Here is a 19,746-nt window from a genome sequence, read left to right on the forward strand (position 1 = left end):
CACAGTTGCTTCGCAACGCTAACAGGACACTTGACAGTCAAGGTCGACCGTCATTTCTTTCCTGTCAAGCAAGTCCTGCCACGTTTCCTTATGAATCGCAACGAAAACATTGGCGTTTAGAATGGTGCGACTTTCCATGGTGGAAGTGACAGCAAAAATGAGACGAGCAGGTCACCCATGGCAAGTTTGAGACGTTCACAAAGGATATATGCAAGACTCCTGACGAGATACTTATCTCCCTGTCAACTAGTGTGCCAATTTGGGAAATGGTACAGTGCAAAGGTGAAAGATGCAAAGGGGTGCATTCCGTGGACCCATTTTTCCTGAGCATGGGCCGTTGTCATCAGCGCATACTATGGCTGAGTCATACAGGGGCGATGGCCAGAGCCCACTGGGAAGGCGGAAAAGTATTACTGTCTCAACAAATAATACAGTAACACGGGTAATACATATTTTGGCGTATTACAATACTAATACAAATACTTTTTGAAAATGTGTATTAGAATACAAATACAAAATGTATTACAGTGATCAGATATGATATTATGATCAGATAATGATATTACTGTATCAGAGTCTTTATCATCTGCTGTTGTTAATGTCCCTACCACCCTGGAGATGCTTTGGGTGTCAGTTGGTTCACATAATAACAAAATCATTGTCGGCGTGTGTTATCGTCCACCATCGTCTGATAACTTTGCTGACAACCTACATGACGCATTAAATATTGTCACGACGCGATTTCCGTCTGTACCAGTGTTTCTTCTTGGTGACTTTAATTATCCCGGTATCTTATGGAATGTTGAACCACCTGCCGTCCCATCATCCAGTGATGCTTGCGCTTTTTTAGGCACGTGTGATGATTTCCATTTTAACCAAATTGTTCTGAACCCGACTCGCGTTACTGCTACCAGTTCAAACATTCTTGATTTAGTCCTTACCACAACTCCTGACCTCGCATCACCAGTAGTACATTCTGATGGTTTAAGTGATCACTCACTACTGCATTTCTTTGTATAAACTCACTTGCATAACCATAGTACACGCACGAAACCCATTCGTAACTAGAAGAAAGCCAATTTCGCAGCTATCAATGATGAACTATGTAACTTGATTGGCTTCGATGATCGCTTGGTTGAGTCGAACTGGTTCATGTTCAAGACGAAAATAACGCAACTTATGGATAAGTACATTCCGGTAAGCGTTATCCGCATACGAAATGAATCACCATGGTACAACCGCACTTTAAAACGAATAAAAAACAAGAAGAAGCGACTTTATCGTCAAGCCAGAAAAACGTCATCTCCCCAGAAGTGGGAACAATATACCGCTTCTCTGAACGCTTATAGTGCTGCTCTTAAAAATGCCAAGTACAATTTCTTTTCAAATCAGTTACCCTCCATGCTAGCCGAAACTCCCAAGAAGTTTTGGAACACGGTAAACCCTAAGGATAGGTTGCAGATTTCTTTGTTCGATTCGGCCGGCAACCTGCGCAGGCATTTTGAACATGGCTTTTGCTAACGCCTTCAGCTCAGTTTGTAACATATACAATGCCCTCCGCCCAGCATGCGAAACATACCGCCCATGGATGATGGACCCCATCATTGTCGATGACGTGGGAATTGGCAAGATCATCGATTCATTACCATTGTCATCCAGTGCGGGCAGTGATTTGATTACTCCCAAATTTCTGAAAAGCACTGTTGTTTAGTCATCAATTTTTCTCTCTAAAATATTTCAACAATCATTGCTTGAACGACAAGTTCCCGTTGACTGGAAGTTGGGTAAGATCACTCCAATACACAAATCAGGCGATAAACAATCCCCCAATAATTATAGACCTATTTTATTAACATCCGTGCCGTGTAAAGTACTTGAGCATATCATCTACTCTCATTTAGTGCGTCACCTAGAAGAGAATGCTCTTTTCAGTGATTCTCAGCACGGGTTTCGCAAATCATTTTCCTGTGACACGCAACTTGCTTGTTTTACTCACGACCTCCACTTAGCGTTAGATCGGTCCTCAGCTATAGATTGTATCTTCCTTGATTTTAAACGCGCCTTCGACAAGGTATCGCACCAATTACTGCTTCATAAGCTTAACTCCCTCAATATTAATCCCCAGGTTCTGGAGCGGATTCGGTCTTTCTTGAGCGGTCGGTTTCATTATGTAACAGCTAACAATTACGACTCAAATCTAATCCCAGTCCGTTCCGGTGTTCCCCAGGGTTCGGTGTTGAGTCCACTTCTTTTTCTCATATATATTAACGATTTACCCAACAGCCTTCGTTCAAACTTAAAACTGTTCGCTGATGACTGCGTGCTATATCGTGAAATCACGAAGAGTGACGACGCCAGCGTTCTTCAATCTGATTTAGATCACGTCCTTGATTGGTGTATCACATGGCGTATGGAGCTCAATATTAATAAATGCAAGCACCTTAGAGTTTGCCCCCAAAACCTCGAACTATCCAGAGTACAGCATCAACAACACCATACTTGAACACGTTTCATCGTATAAATATTTAGGCGTTCACTTAACATCGGACTTATCTTGGCGCACGCATATTGAACACATTATCAGTAGCGCCAATCGCACTCTGGGTTACATCAAACGTAATTTTTATCTAGTACCTGTTCATCTGAAGTTAACACTGTTCAAAACACTCATTAGACCAAAACTCTAATATGGGGCTGCTATCTGGGACCCTTATCAAGAATCGCTCGTTCACGCAATTGAAGCTGTTCAGAATCGATCAGCACGTTTCATTCTCGGCAATTACAATCGCACCGCTAGTGCATCATCAATGAAAAGTAGCCTCAATATCCTACCTCTGTATGTGCGCCGTAAATTGAGTCGCCTCAACCTCTTTCATAAAATCTACCGCCACAACCCTTCGTTGAAGGCATCGCTCATTCTCCCACCTAATTACATATCGCTTCGCGTCGATAATAGCCAGAAAGTGGGCATTCATCGCTGTGCAGCCACAACGTTTTCTGAGTCCTTCATACCTGGAACATCGCCTCAGTGGAACCAACTGCCATCATCATTATCATCAATAACTGACATTACGCTCTTCAGGAAATCAGCAGCAATCCATCATTCTGTTAGGCCACCTTGTCTGCGTGGTTTTTTTTTTTTTTTTTCATTTTTGTTATGTTGTTATGATTGAAATTGCCTTGTATGTGCCTGTCGTTTCTCCTTTAGTTTCTTGTCTCACTCCCCCCTGTAAAGCTTATGCCCTGAGGGTACCAAAATAAAAATAAATAAATAAATACTATTATAAGACATGCTTGGTATAAGTTCACATTTCAAAAGTTTTGGCACTGCGAAAGAGTAAGGACGAGAGGAATATCATATCATATGGAATGCATGTCATCAAGGAAAGGAATGTGACGTGTGTATAGTTTATTCCTCTCGTCCTGTCCTGCTTCTACTCCTTCGCAGTGCCAAAACTTCTGAAATATGATGTGTGAAAGCAGAATAGAGAGAACCCTGCTAGTATGGATGTGAGCTAAATAATGTGCAGTTATGCAGGGCAGTGTCAACAAACTTGGCTGGGTCCGCATTTGCGGTGTTTGTTCAGAGGAATTCTGAGCAAATTCCTTGGGGTTTATTTCTTTGATTTTTTAAAAAAAGAAACCTATTTCTTCTTCTTCTTTGTATTGGGGCATCTAGTTCAGTTACTTGCTGACAGTAAGCGAACTTAAACTGTGGAACAGAACAGCGGTTCATTTCCATTGCACGAAACCGGTACCTTTTCTTTTTGCAAGCACGGAGGGCAGTGCATTCAGCGAATCGTGCATGAAATGCAGGCATGCTTGCCTCAGTTTGATTTAGTTTTTTTTTAGTTCCGTGTTAGCGCCGCGAAGCAACTGTGGCTATGAGCGACGTACAGTCGTGGACAGATGGAGAAAGGACAGCAGGAAGGAGTGGGGGTACTTGCCTAAGTATAGAGGTAGTTGTGGGCAGAGTTGTACGTAACTCGTTACCCAGTAATCAGTTACTTTTTTCGGTAACGAAGTAACGACCTAGTGACTTTTCTAAAAATTGTAACTAATAACGTATTCAGTTACAAAAATCGGTAACTCGTTACTCACAAGAGATAAACTGATGTTCTGAGGCTGGAACAACATAGAAGGGACAGATACAAACAAGGCCTCAAATTGCCTAAGAAATCAACGATGAAAGATGAAAGTCACTGAAAAGGTTAGCCAGCTGTAGGGATCGAACCCACATCTTCTGGATTGCCGGATCTGGATTGCTTCTGGATTTCATCTTTCATCGTTACTCGTTCCTTTTTTTCGTTTACGCTCGGCTTCAACATGGACGACATGGTCAATTATTATGTGGAAATTCCTGAAACCTCGTACGCTTCTAACACGAGGTGACCTGACCTGGATGTTCAGCTCCTTGTGGGCGATGCTATGGACAACTTTTCATAGTTTAATGAATATGAATCGTCAAGTCATCCGTGATATCCGTTTTACATGCATGTATATTGGGTAGTCATTTGCACATGCTATCGGCGTCTGTTTTTCTTACTGAAAACACGGCTGTATGATGCCAATTTTCCACACGTCTCGTACTTACCCCCTTTGTTGTACTCTAAACTTGGAACGCAGGTTCACATCGTTGCAAATAATTAACGCGAATAAATTCGAGCAATTAACTCTGCAACTCTAATTTAATTACGTTTCCAAAGGTCGAGGCCTTCCTACTGCATTGAAGTTTTTCATTTTTCTTATTGGTGCTGGTCTTGCGCAGATTTTAGGGTTAATTTCAAACGTATTCTTCAACAATTTTTTTACTGTGTGCGCGGACACTCACCTCACCTAATCATCTGTATATGTTAACTTCTGTCCTGATAAATCTAATTTTTGATGGACTGTATGCTATTTAGCGGTTCACTATGTCATAGAACTACTGATTTGACTGCAGTGTTGTGTTTGTGAATTGTGTTCAGGCATTGTTCATTACGTATTAGTTTCATTGTTGACAGGAACTACCGTCATTCCGTTATGAAAAGCTATTATTTCTTGTGGGATGCATTGTAATGTGTGGCCACAACGCGGACAGCTCGAAATAACTCATGAGTAACTCTATTACACCTGAAGACTAGATGGATTACATTTTAGTTTCAGTAGCTTTTCCTGTGACACAATATCATTTTTTTAGTAACTTACGCAGCACTGGCACCCAGTGATAACACTGGTTGGATTTTTGTGATTATCCAGTGTAATCGATCTGACAAATCATGTTGAACTGTTTGCGTGAATATTCAATATATTTCGTGTACTTCTAACACTCATGTTTTCTACCTCACTGCACCAGTAGGATCTCTCTTTTTGTTTGCCTGGAGCGCAAAAATATGGCTCTGTCAGTATGAGGACTGCAAAACTACTGTAAAACAGCTGAGGTGAAATATATATATATATATATATAAAAAAGCCTATTCAATAGCTTGAACCATTAGTACTCCGTCCCAATTGCGCTCATGTTTTTTCCTTTTTTTTTTATTGTGGCTTGACAAATTGGCATTATTTACCACCAGACGTCGCCCTGACCTGTTTTACCGCGTTTTTACTAGCGAATTAAAAGCATTTAGCGTTCCCTAGCTGTCACATATGTACAACATGTTTTGCTCGTCAACATATTCAAACAACTCAGCAGCTGTTTTCCCCCCGAGTTGTTGGAATTCGCTAATTTCTGGGCGTTTGAGGCTTACGTGTCTGTGTCGTCCCTAATAGTTTGGTCTGCCTCGGCCATTTCTCCTTGATTACGTCGTCAACATATCCTGCCTGCCTGATTTACGGTACCATTAACAGTGGCTATACCGCAAAACAAGGTTTAATTTACTTTCTTCCAAAATTGAATGTCATTAACGTCCTACTGATATTGAAATCTGAATATTCCTTATCGACGAAAACAACTGTTTGTCAAGAGCTTCCACTGCTATAGCTTATCACCCCTTTAAATGCCGCTGCGTGGGGTCCACTGTTTTAGATTCGCTCCTATTGCATTCGTGGAATTCAATTTTTCGCAACTCTGGTCAAGGTGCAATACTAGCCTTGCTTCAGTTTTGTCCCAAAACTGATTAAACGACTCGCGTTGTTGTCATGTTCACAAGCAGCACTGTACATTGCCACATAATTTGACTTTTGCTTAAACTAGGACTGGTGAAGGTAAAGCTTGATGGAGCCCTTGCTACTTGCGTATTATGAAATAATAAACTTACCTTCTCTTACCTTTACTGCAGACCCTGCAAGATTTCTTCCACAGATTAATGCTGAATCAGAACCTTTACGAAGGCAAATTTACGTGAGCTAGAAAATTCTGAATGCGCGGTCTCGCAGCGTTCTTAGGGAAACACCTCCGGACAAAGTGCAAGTGAAGTGATTACGCTGGTGGTACTCCACCGGTGTCCTGAGACTTTCTTTTCCTTTGTTGTCTTGTCAGTTGCTTTAGCTTTATTGTTCTTCATCAGGAGGAGTTAGCCGCGTATCACTAAGAATAATTCCTCATTTTGTAACCGGTCCCAACTTACCATTCTCACCAGGAAAATGTCCAGACAGGAAAGAAGAGTCGAGAGACGTTTGTGAGATACATTTTATATTCCCGCGTGCCGGGCGGCCCACGAGTGTCGAACCGTGGCGGCCCACCGGCGACTCCCCTCTAACGTCGGTGCTCGGTGTCCAGTCCGGCAGCTGGATTCACACATACGTTTTTTGAACGCGTTTCGCGTTCACGGCGCCTCGAAACGCGGGTAGCTGAGCGTTTCCAGCCACTTTTCGAGTACCGCTCCGTGCTGCAGCTTCGGAGGGCAGACACGAGAACGCTTTTCGTCCGACCAATCGGAACGCTCGCGGAGGGGCTCATTTGGTGCTGGCGCGCCTCCCAGCACAACAGCTATACCACGCGGGGAACTTTTCTCTTTGTGTATGTGTGTGTGTGTGTTTGGTGGTGAATTCATTCTCGCGAAAAGTTGTTTGTTGTCAACGACGAGCTGGGAATTTACGCAAACCACAGAATCAACGAAAATAAATACGATTTTGAGTGTGACCATGTGTGTTCGCTGCCGGCAGTGTGTCTCGCTTCTGCTGCAGCCCCTTTTCTGCATGTGTATTAGCGACTTTAGTCGAAGGAGTTCACGATAACTGGAGGAGTCAGGTTGAAAACATAAGCAGCCAATCGCAGGTACAATCTTGGCACAGCAACATCAACGAAACGCGTTTGCACGCTGGCGGAAAACGCATGTGTGACCGGCTCCTCTCGGCCGCGCCGCGAACGCTGAAGCGGCGCCGCTTTTTGAAACGCGTGTGTGAATGAGCCTGTAGAGTTAGTAGTGCTCGTTTGTTGGCGCGGCACTAATTTTCGCGCTGCCGAGAACGCATGCCCGGACAAACACATAAACGTTACCGCCTTTACTTGCCGCGCACTCATTTTGTCCCATGCTAATCCACGTAAGTTGCTGCGCAAAAAAAAAAAAAAAAGTTTGGCCCCTTGAAGCAAATGTTTTGACTATCCTCTCCCAGTGGAACATTCCACGCCTGACATGCGTCTGCCAATGGATACATTCTTTACACTTTCCCCGGAGCCAACGAAATTCGCGATGACACACGGAAGACTCGGGCGCCGCGAGGATCGCCTCATCTCAGCCAGAGACAACCTGACTCAAGCCGGCTCGGCGATTCACCGGGTCCTGCTCCAAGAAGACTCCCTGCCAGTCCTGCCAAATAACTTGTTTGCCTTCTTCCAACTCCGCGCTATTTTGGCTGTCACTGTCTCCCTAATCCGCGCTGACTTAGCAAAAAATGCCTTTAGGCAAACTTACTTTGTAAGCTTCGCAGCGAGTAAGCCAGTAAATAAAGTTCGAGGCGTATACCGTGGATAGTCGTGTGAAATGAAAATTCAGCACACCGCCGTGTACTGCCTTCTTTTTTTTTTTTTTTTTGCTTCCCTGGAACCGCCTCTGGCTTTTCGGCTTTTTCCTTCTTGTCTCCAGTTTTTTATACCGCTTTTAGCAAATAGCCCATGTTTTAACGTTATCTCGCACCATTTTAAAGGAACACTCTTGCACAGGGGCGTCGGTACACTAGGGGTTTACGGGGTACACTAAGAAGTTTCTGTGTACAGAAAGGTGACGAAGTGGAATCACACATACTACACGCAGCGTTAAACTTCCGGCATTCGGTAAATTAAGAAATGGATGAAACCTCCTGTATGCGAATAACAGATCCGGACATACGTTTTGCGCCAGAGGGGTAGTGACGGCCGTAGCAGTGAATGTTTGTGTGAAGTAACAGATTTTTCTTACTACTTTAGAAGAAGAAGGGGGGGGGGGGCATTACCTGCAGTATGCAAAGTTCACGTAAGCGAACACGCAAATCTCGTAAGAATCTGCTCGTAAAACTACGAGACAACCTGTCCGATTTCCGCGCACGACAGGGGATGGGTGTCAGGTGTCCCCATTGCCTTCACTTTCCGGCGCACCTGCTTTGGCATCACTATTTCCACGTGAGTGTTTTGCTTTGTAGGACATTTCGAATGCCATATTATTTGGTCAAATGATATAATATATGGGGTCGCTTATAAGAGTGACTACACATCGAAAGCGGCCACTCTGCTTAATTCTGGCCGCATAACCACGCGTCTATGCCAGTCACAAGTTGCAAAACAAAACGAAAGGCGAAATTTCAAATTAGCCTTTCCCAGGTGACGGTAATTGCGTATAAATCGTGTCATGAAGCCATTTTGAGCGCGGGTGCCGCGGTTACCCGCACACTTTTGCGATTTGCGGGTAAAAAATCGGTGTCTGTGCGGGTTGCGGGTAAAATGCGTGCGCACTCGCAACGCGTCCGCGTGTATAGTGCGGGTAAACCAGCATTGCCTGCACTTACTAAACTAACCTTTTGCTACCCTAACTTCCTATTTAATTTTGTCATTTTCCCTAGTTTTCATTTTTTTTTTTTTAAATACCGGCACAAGTAAACTTCTCATTTGACCTTTCAGCGGGTCACCTTTGGCGTTTACTGAAACGCTGACAGGTTTGACAACGTTCAATAAGTTTTCAACAGCACGCTCTCGTGGAAATTCATCTCGTGTCTTTCAAATCAACTCTATCCGGCAACACACAAGCTGATTATCTCACAATACCGAGGTCAGATTGGGCTAGCTGTTACCAGTGTAGACCCCCGAACTATGTTTTCTGTGCACCCCGTACAAGGGGGACATTGCTGTTTAAGTTGTAATAATGTGTTGGTCCTGTAAGAAAAGGCAGTTGAAGAAAATGTCATTTTGCTTCTATGTGCAATTCTGCCATCCACTACAACGGTAATGGTTGAGCTGTTATGACACGTAACTGTAATAATGCCCAATGTACCAATCCCTCGAACTTCAGCCCCCCCCCCCCCTTTTTTTTTATGGCGAGGGACTTCCGACGCCCTTGGGTCCAACGACCAACTTGCGTGATAAAAATAACACACATACACACGAAATTCGGTAGATGTGGAACCCTGCAGCGTTGCTGAAAGTGCATCTCATTCCACCTTTACTCTATCGTTTATTTGGTTTTATTTTATGGCTCTCCCCCCTTTTTCCTCTCTCGGAAAAAAATCTCTTACTACCTCTTTCGTGGACCCGAACCCCTGGCAAATCAGTTCGCAAGGTGTCCGTGTTTTGGACCGCGACGGAAAGAAGAAAACGACTTCTTAAATGCTATAAGTGGTAATATTGACAGTTACCCGAAATATCAAAATGTCTATACGCGCGGAAGGTAATTTCCCCAGAATTTATGACTTTCACAATCATGAGTCTTACAGAGGGAAATTCGTTAACGCTAAAACGCTAGCCTACGATGATAATGTACACCACTGTTGCCAGGTCTACCGAAATGTCAGTATATCTACTAGGTCACTAGTCAATCTACTGTCTATCTACCTAGTCGGGGCAGTATCCTTTGCGGTGCTGTTCCCGAGAAGATTTTTTCTAAAGTCTACTGAAATACTGAAAAAAGATAGAAAAGTATTCTAAAGTCTACTGAACTTTCCAGTTAAAAGACGGTTATGGGTTGCAAAAGACAAATTCATATCGCAGAGCTTTGTTTCGTTACGCCGTACTTGATTGATGACAACGAATAAAAAAGTGACGCTGTTAATCCTATCTGCTGTTTATACTATTTCCTATGTCTGGTGGTGGTGGTGTAAATGAACGAGCTCGCCGTTGTCGGACTCACAGAGGTGGGCAACGTCACGACTAACGCTCTGGGGGAATGTGCGTCATGGGCCGACTTCTAAGGGAACTGTGCAGACGTATGTCTGACAGCGTCTGAGAAAAACCCAGACAGCACAAACTGTGTCTGGAATTACTTCTAGACTGCGAACTTAATAAGCCTTTCCTGGAGCCGAAATTGAAACGTTATCGAATTACACTCATGGCCTTGCTACTCAGTACCACGCCTTCCGTCTCTGATGTCTCGTATTTTTCACAGACAGAACAGGGCTGCTTTTTTAAGACATTGCCTCAGAGCACATCGAGGTACTCGATCCAACAACAGTGCAAGAAGGCCAAGTGCAGACCATTGCAAATCTTGCGCATAGGCCACTGAGAACCTGCAGGCCCTTTAACACGGGGTGGAGGCTGACCGCTGGCTTACGTTTTCTACATCGCAGAAACTTGTTCAGAATCTGTTCGGCTTGCCATATTCGGCTAGTTGCGTACAAGGAGCTACTGAACTAAATCTCATGGGAGCGATTCGTGTCACACGTTTGCAGAACGTTTGAGGAGGTTATCAGCAGCGCTTGATTTGTGAGACTCACCCAATGTATTTTCTTACATTCAGTAATCAGTTTTATGATACCATTAGGCTATATGGCGTCATTTTGTAGTAAAAACGTTTTTCCTCATCTACCGATTTTTTTTGTGGCCGATATCCTGTGTTAACTCCCGGGTGACCTGGCAACACTGATGAACATACGATAAAAGAACACTCTTCGAAAAGAATACTTGTTCTGTTTGCGATAAATTAAATGCTGCTGCAAAAATTACAAAAATCTCGATCGACCGTTTCTGATATTGGCGGCTATCATCTCTTTCAAGCGCTTATGACATTGTGATAGATGTGGTTCATTCGACCATGCACTCATTGGACTACACGCCAGAGTGGTTAGGAACAGTGGCGTAGCCAGGAGGGTTTCGGGGTTCAACCTCCCCAAATCGTACCTTTGGTAGTGCATTTGGGAAAGGGAAACAGGGTAAAATCCTTCTACCCCATGTAGGGTCCCCACAGAAACTCACCCAAAATATTTTTCTGGCTGCGCCACTGCTTAGGAAGCAATAATTATTTTTCTACGTGTCGTTCTTGGCGAGACAAACCCTCGCGTCAAGCTATGACGTCGAAGAACCTCGACCATTCCCTTTGGTTCACGAAAACACGTGACCTTGCCTGCCGTGACGTCAGAGAGCCGGGCGGTTTCGATATTTGCGGTGTTCATTCTGTATGGTATGCATCTATTTCCCCTTTTGCTGCAAGGCTTGGAATGCAGGATGACTTCGATGCACATGAATAGGGCCCGGGAGTTCATTCAAAATGCATATTTTTAGAATGCGCTCCAATGAACATCCTAGCGCTTCTTCACACATTACCAACCACAACGACACAAATCTAGCTGTTTTGTGTCATATAACTGCATATTTCTTCATGATCGTCATATAATACGACGGTTCCATATTACGTTACATTTCGACGCATTTGCATATTCTCTCGTATATCGGGGCCTTTTTCTTCATTTCTTTTTCATAAACATATTCCCCCCACTTGAACCACTTTTTCACGCTGCCGCACTTTCTTTTCTCTCTCTCTCTGTATGTATATAAATATATATATATATTGCTATGCTCATATTGTTTCAAAAGGAAGGTCATGGGCAGAAAGCTACTAGTACGTTGCTTCGTACTACGCAATCAGTGAGTTCGGCTAGCACCACTAGCGCCCAGAACTGCTCCAAACAGAACGTACAAGTAGTCAGAGAGCTAAAAAAAGAATGCCGCAAGCAATCGCGTGTCCCTTTGCAGACATTTGCGTTAAAACTGACTTTAGCGACCAGTTGTGGTAATTTGTAATTTCTTCCTACTTGCATTAAAAGTTAGAGTCTGGAAACCTGTCTCGTGGAGATGCTAGTTGTGCTTGAAAAAAAATAAGGAACTCAAAGTATTGCAGTTGCAGTATTGCCGGTTGCTAAATCTCCGATATCGAAGTTCGCGTTCTCGAACAAAGAAAATGAAGGGGCATGCTCAATTGCTTCGTAAGATGATATGTCGTGTCTAAACACAGGACATCGCCATTTCCACGGGTTTTCTATGTCTGTCCAAGTCGTTTTAACGAACGAAAGTCACATTTTAGCGGCCGTTAGGCTTAGCATGGCAGACACGACGGAACAGCACTTTGGATGTCGAGGTTAGGCTAAGTTCGCTGTTGGCAGTTTCCCGCGCGCGACTGTGCATTTTGCGCGCGCACACACACTTTTGAAAACCTGAGTATATAGCTATCGTAGCATATGCAACAAAAGCTTCTGGAGCAACATCCACTGCATCACAATATTTCTACATATTCACGCTACGCGCCGCATATTTTGGACGACTTTTGTGCATAAAGTCCCGGGCCCTATACATAACCGTCTTCTACAGTTATCCGGCATAACTTGGGGCCAAGTGTCACAACCCGTTAAACCGCACATTTCGAGAATTGTTCATTCGTCTTCCATGCTACTCAACAAATATCTCCAACAGGGCAAAAATCTGAGCTGGAATCCCAAGTGGATCCACTGAGGAAACAAAATGGACATATTTTATTTTTCAAGTGGATCCACTGGGTTCAAGCTCAAATTTTTGCCTGGGATGTCATGTCGACGCGTACAATTATTAAGTTGCAAAGACACTGGAATGCTTGCTGGACGTACCTTCAGCAACACTTTGAATTCTGAACTCACCTTCAGGAACTTACCTCGTCGTCATGTCTACTTGTGATGTGTGCGTTCCTTTCCAGTAAGCATGGGCTTATGCACGCCATATTGCCTTCTAAAAATTGTAATATTTCAAAAAGCGGTGATCTGCATGAATGGAGTGTAACATAATCTGCAAATTATTGTAGCCAATATGTTGCTTGTTTTTGATTGTGGGCGCATCCCTTAGCACAATGTGTACGAAGCCTAGTAGTTCCCGTTTACAATTTTATGCGTCGACTACATATGCCCCAGGAGTTGATCCTTGTCCATGAACTTTTATATTAGTCGCACCTTGATAAGTAATGAAGTTTGTGGCGCCACCTATAAAAGCTTCTCAGCATCGTATTAGTCGCACCCAACATGCGAAAAGAAAATCTACTAGACGTGCTCTCGTCTAGTATCTCTTACGAAATGTGCTACCTAAAAGCGATAAAACCTCGGTGCAGGGGACACAGACAAAACAGACGAAGCACTGGGGGTTTTATCGCTTTGAAAGACGCTAGACATACCTGCAGTTCGTAGCGCCATCTATAAAATTCTAAGGAGCTATTAGACTAACCTTTTCCGCGTGGCGCCACCTGTCGACCGCATTTTTTAAAGACGTACTTATCCGCAAATCATACTAGGCGCATACTCTTCTCCAACGCCAACTAGGCGTACCCTCCATCCACAGCGCCACCTACCGTTTAACCTATCGCCACCTAGCGAGCACCTATTCAATTTCAAAGAAAGAGGGTTTTAGTACTACTGGTGGCTATATACTATGGATTATTCCGTTATTTAATGAATTAACTATCATTACTGCGATAACTTCGCACTACACTGAATGCTAGTGAATACTTACATCATACGTACCTTGGTATGTAGCGCGTTTCCTCTGTTCAAGCAAGTTTCCCACCAAGGCTAGTTTCCATCGTGACTCTTATCTGTAAACGAAGTGTTACGAAGTACCCAACGTTTTTACATTACTGAAACAAAAGGCCGAGATGAAACTATACGTATTCACAACCGTGAATTATCGATGGAGTTCACCACACTCGCATCTCACTAAATTTAATGCGCACATAACAGTACTGCCTGCCGCTTAACTTGTTACTTCAAGTATCAAAGCTATTCGTTGTCATGTGGTCGGCAACATCTAGCCAGTAACCGCAGACGTTACACTATGCTAACGTGATACCATAAAGCACTCGATGCACATCAGTAACATGTAGTGAGTTATATACAAAATATAGCTGTTGGGTATATACTTACTTCTGACATTGCTCTGAAAGTGTCCTCAGTATTATACCAATTTGACTGAAGCTGTGCATTAATTCCACATCAGAACGTACAACCAATTTTTGTGTGCTGAACCTAAAACCCTCTAGGTGTCTTTCCTTGGAGCTTCACTACACGTTAACTGCTACATGTATGAATGAATGAATGTGAAACTCTGACGTGTGTACAAAAATGCTTGATACTATAGATGACCAATAAGCTGTACTTTTGCGTGGCAGTTTTGTACTGCAAACATTTTCTTATCTATGGGCCTCACTACAGCTACCATACTGAAAATGTATTTGTATCACAGCTGTTCCCTTCGTAACACCTGTATGCACAAAACGCCTTGAAGCAGGGCCCTCAACAAGAGTGGCTGCGATGCTGCTCCAACAGAAATGTTATTCGCTGTGTTACACTTCACTGGCTTTTGCACCAGCCTTTCAGCGGGTGAGGCTATTATTCTGATGGGAAGACATGTGCTACATGACCTTCTAAAACCACCTACTCAAAACATTACCTACCTGCGCACTGCTGATGATGGCCCAGCGAGGCTGAAGCAGCTGTCCTGTGCTGGTATGGGGACACTTGGGTTGTGAACTCGTACACTATGTGCAACCAAAGATCTTCGGCTTTTTTTTCCTTACATGTTATACTTCTGTTTGCTGTGAACTGAATTGCATTTTGTGCGGTTGGTTGACCCTTTCTCGACTGGAATTTTTCCTTCTTTTTTTCAGATGGTGCGAAAGAATAAAATGTCCTACAGAAACGTTCAACCTATGATCAGCTTTGCCAGCACATATTATTCTGGCCCCTCAAGAAATGACTTTTTGTTTGTGTGTGAAACATGGTAAATAGCACTTGGTCATGTCGTGTATACTTTTGACAAGTGTCGCAGTTATTTCCACATATTATAAATAGGGTCCCGCCTTTTTAGTTTGAACTAAAAAAGAGCAAATAGACGCATGCCAATAAATTTTTTGACTGTTTTGTTTTAAGAGAAAAATGCTGATGGTGTGTCTGTACAGATGACGATCCAGTATGTGTAAAATATTAAAAGCTGTCCAGGGCACAGACGGGGAATATAAAGGGCTGACCTGTTCCTTCCCATTATAACTGTAGATTTATTTTGTGTCCCCCTTAGGATGGCATACTGGATCAGGTTGTTACAAAATTTTGTATGTACTGCTTACCTAGCATGAAAGAAGCTGTGCGCCCTCACACATTCTGGCACTATATGCTATAGCCTCGCCTTCACCCGTTTGTTCATTGTTACCTATGCTGCATGGCGAGCCAACTCTGAGGAGGTATTCGATATGCCCAGAGTAGGAACACTCAGCTATTTCTGACAAGAACTTATGCAAGTATGCCTGGAGTTTCTGCAAATTTTTGTAAGAGCAGGTCCTAGATTAGGCTGCCTTTCTATTTGAAAATAGAAAGAAGGAAAGAGGAAAAGGTCTCTTGTGGTCTGATTTAATCAGGCAGCAAATTTGTCCTATAATAAACACTGAAAACGTGGAACCCTAATTATAAAGTACTACCACACTGCATGATGTGCATTCCTAGGCTGAACATAGCTATGTTTGGTACACTTATCATCTATGAACGAAATACCAGTGAGGGCCACTAACTACTTCTACAGTAGTTTAACTATAACTACTAACTACTTTGTGACTGAGTAGTTTAACTAGTAGTTCAACTACTTTTCGGGGGAGTAGTTAAAACTACTATTTTAACTACTGCAATGTAGTTTAACTAATCTATAACTACTTAACATTGTCCACCAACACCAATCCCTTGTTGTGTTCTTGGACACCTAAATATGAATCACAAGCAATAATAAACTTTGGCTCAAGCCATTGCTACGACTGTCAAATACAAAGCTTGCGGCGGGATTCTTTCTGTGCCTACGCGATAAACTAAGCTGCAGAATTATTTCACAGCAAATCAAATGAGGCTTCACTAGACAAGCATTAAGAGTGAAGATTTAGTATACATGCATGACACAATTGCTCTGCACCTCCGTTCTCATCAAACAAGTAGCTCAAGGTAAAAGTCTGAAGCACAATCGTACCGTAAAGCTTGCGGCAAAATCGGAAGTAGTTGGCACCTTCAGTAACCTAACTACTGTAGTTAAGTACTTAAAATAGTAGTTTAACTAGTAGTTGCCACTAAATTTCTGCAAGTAGTTGATAACTACTTTTTAACTACAATCAGGTAGTTTAACTAGTAGTTTAACTATATGTAGTTAACTACTGGCCATCACTGCAAAATACTGCAGTCAACACCTGTTCTGGTCCGGCGCTCTGACCCCTAGCTAAATGCTGGAGCTTCCAAATTTTCAAATTTGTCTTCTCATCTTCCCAGTGTGATATTGTCCATGCTGTGGTGCTATCTGACTGCCAGTTCCATAGTTGAAAAGGATTGGCAACAATTGGAGTTCGTAAGGAGTCATCACAAAACTGAGTCATGGTCATGAACAGACACTGAACTGGCTCAAGAAAAAGTGAGAAACAATTTGAACGTAACAACACAGTCATTACAAATTCTATGGCATGCACAAAACAGTTGCCAGTTCTGCTAATAGCTAGTGTCCACCATAACGATTTTTCTTACAAAACAAACACTTATCAGTCTTCAATGTTTACTTGATTGTGCCTGTGCACATATTTTTATATTTGTGAGCATGAACATATGGAAAGTTTCCATGTGAAGCTGTGACTTGCATAGATATGCATTTAAATACTACTACTTTATAGAAATGTTACCGTATTCCCTGGCTTCACCCGGCATGCTGCAAAACTGTAGGAAGTCCAGCTTTGAGGTTTCCAAAAGCTGGCCTTCAGCGGCATGCCGCAAAATTCGAAGTCCAAAAAATTCAACGTCCGATAATGGGCCTTAGCTTTGTTCCATCAGCCACCACACTTAATACGATCTTAGCTTCACTTTTCCTTTGAGGTCGAATGTCCAGTTTTGTGGCAAGTCGAACCAAGGAGGCCTCCTCCACATTTCTTGTGCGAAATGCCGGTATGCCTTCAATGGCAGAGTTATGGAAGGCAAAGAATTTACGACACAACGAATGGGCATTCTCTGGCACTTTCTGTGGTACACTTGTCACAGCTCTGCTCATAATATTGTGCCTCTTCGAAAAAAGTTCCACATGTCCGCTCACCATCTATAGCCAATGTTTCTGATGCTGCTGTCTGAGGCCTATTGTCACAAAAGCGGTCTCTGCCGTCCATCTCTGTTGCTTCTTGTGCTAGCACGGCACTTGAAAGGCGAAACAGTGAGGTACCTTCCCAACCCTTTTGTGCGTGGCATTTAACCTAGATGTGCTAACGTGTTGGCATGGGTCACACATAGCCATTCCTAGGGGTAATGCTCTTTGTAAGGAACCTTTTGGGATGCTTGCTACTTTATCAGTTATCACCAAAAAAAGTTAACCTCGAATTTTATGGCATGCCGCAAAATACAGGGTTTTCTGGCATGCTGGTCTCCCGATTGTATGCAGCACGCTGGCTGATGTGGGGGAATACTGTATTCCTTTTCTGAGCACTTCGCTAAGCTGGGCTATCTAAATATTGTAAGTTGTAACAAACACTATGGTTTTCTGTTTCACACAAATTCTGTATGCTCTGGTAAATTGTTGGTAAACTTTGCAAAATCCCCATGAATTTCCCCAAACCGAATCCTCGGAGAAATCTATACTGTACTGATAATGCTTAGCTCATCTACTGCAACTGCCTTTCTCTAATAAGCCCAGTACAATAAGACTTTGCATGATAAAATGCTAAAGGTATGGACTGAAAGTATAGTCCACAGTCCCTCTTTCTCTCTCAGCAAGATGAAAAAATGACGATTTGGATTTTTTTACTGTCACGGAAGATATGAAACGTTGGACATAAAATACGTTTCTTACCTGATCGATTGATAAATAGCACGAGCTTTCCACCTGTCAGTTGACAGCAGTTGACCAAGCATAGCCTGGGAGGCTCCCACAGACGACACCTGAAACTCAATTACTTTGCCCAGATTTGTACCCTGCTAAAATACCCATTTACTAACTGTTTGTTCATGAGCATCATAAAGCACTTCAGCCCTTCATGGGTGTTTATACTATACGCCCCTTACTGCTCTGCGAAAAATTAATGTCAATTCTTCGCAAGTCAATTGTGAATGCAAGTTTGCCACTGAAATATTACAACATATTTGAAGTTTATAATTTTGATGGTGCAGATTCTTCTTTGGTATCTTTTGTGTTGCACGGGTACTGGATTCCAACCCATCTGCATTATAATGTTCTTGCCCAGAAAGAAAAAAGTATAAGTTCATCATGGAAATGCAGATGTCAGTCTGCACTATCTACAGGCTTATAAATTCCTGTTGAATAAGTAGTACTACAGTTGTTGACTGTAAGCTTGTCACCTGTGAACTGCAAGAGCTCTTGCAATGATTTAAACAGAATTTTCCTGCACACTAACGCTTGTACCTTTACTTGATCTAAGTGCATCAGTGTATGACCTATGCATGCATCCTTAATTCCTTTATAGATTTGCAACAATGTAAAAATGCCAAAACTTTTGGAACTAGAGATAGAGATGCAGTTAGGTAATTAATCTGTGACCACTTAGCTTGAATGAGTGAACTAATCACATTTGCATTTGTCATAATCATTTAGATAGTATCACTACAAAGTTCACAAAGGGTACTTGCAAAAAGGCTTTTTCGGCATTAAATTACTGGTTTGGAAGACGGTAGGACTTCCGCCGAGGTAGAAGCAATCTGGAAAAAAAAAATTCAAGAGAGAACACAACACAATGATTGATTTTTAGAAATCCTACGCCACTTTGTGTCCACCATCCATCTTAAGTACTTATTATCACGAGAAAGAGTCCTCTTGACCACTTTACTAGACACATTGAAGGCGATTACTTTGTGTGTGTGTGATAACAAATTCCCAGAACTGTGTGTAGTGCGAAGGTCCGTGGCATTTCTGTTGTCGTCTACTACTTTGCAGTGCTTTTTTTCTTTTCTTCTCTGAATGCTGCACATAGTGCTGTCTTACTTCAAGCTGTTGCAAAACTCAACAGGCTTCTGCTATCTTGAGCATCTAAGGTTTTTAACATGGGATTCCAGATACTGCCAGCACTGTGAAAAAACATATTTGGGACAAAATTTCTCATTCTACATCTAACATATTTCACTGTAATTACAGGTGTGCTAAATAGTTGCCCCAGTCACCTGCAATATCTAAAGAAGTGATTGCCTGGTGTAAGCCGGAAACGAATCATGTAATGGTATCACCTTATCCCACTGGATACTTACATATTTGGTGCATCGAGGCAATTTACTTGCTTGATGACGCTACGTAATTTGCAAAAATGAGTGGCAAAATTGTGTTAAACATTAAGTATGCCCTTTCTTCTAAACCACAACACACCCTTAAACAAACAGCACCCATACCTAAAGAACATATACTGCAAA

General features: G+C 42.6%; 2 long non-coding RNA genes across 2 annotated transcripts in view; one reads left to right on the top strand and one right to left on the bottom strand.

The window, feature by feature from the left end:
• The window catches only part of LOC135378055 (uncharacterized), a 24,650-nt gene extending 11,446 nt beyond the window's left edge, over nt 1-13,204 (bottom strand). Inside the window, exon 1 of the long non-coding RNA XR_010418246.1 lies at nt 13,002-13,204. This is a non-coding gene — a long non-coding RNA (uncharacterized LOC135378055). The remainder of the gene's footprint in view (nt 1-13,001) is intronic.
• A 490-nt stretch (nt 13,205-13,694) lies between these two features.
• Nucleotides 13,695-18,736, top strand: LOC135378056 (uncharacterized). The gene is made up of 2 exons (XR_010418247.1): nt 13,695-13,861; nt 15,000-18,736. It is a non-coding gene; the product is annotated as an uncharacterized LOC135378056 (long non-coding RNA).
• Nucleotides 18,737-19,746: the final 1,010 nt, after the last annotated feature.

The sequence above is a fragment of the Ornithodoros turicata genome, chromosome 1, assembly GCF_037126465.1.
Source record: "Ornithodoros turicata isolate Travis chromosome 1, ASM3712646v1, whole genome shotgun sequence".
In the NCBI taxonomy this organism is placed as follows: Eukaryota; Metazoa; Arthropoda; class Arachnida; order Ixodida; family Argasidae; genus Ornithodoros; species Ornithodoros turicata.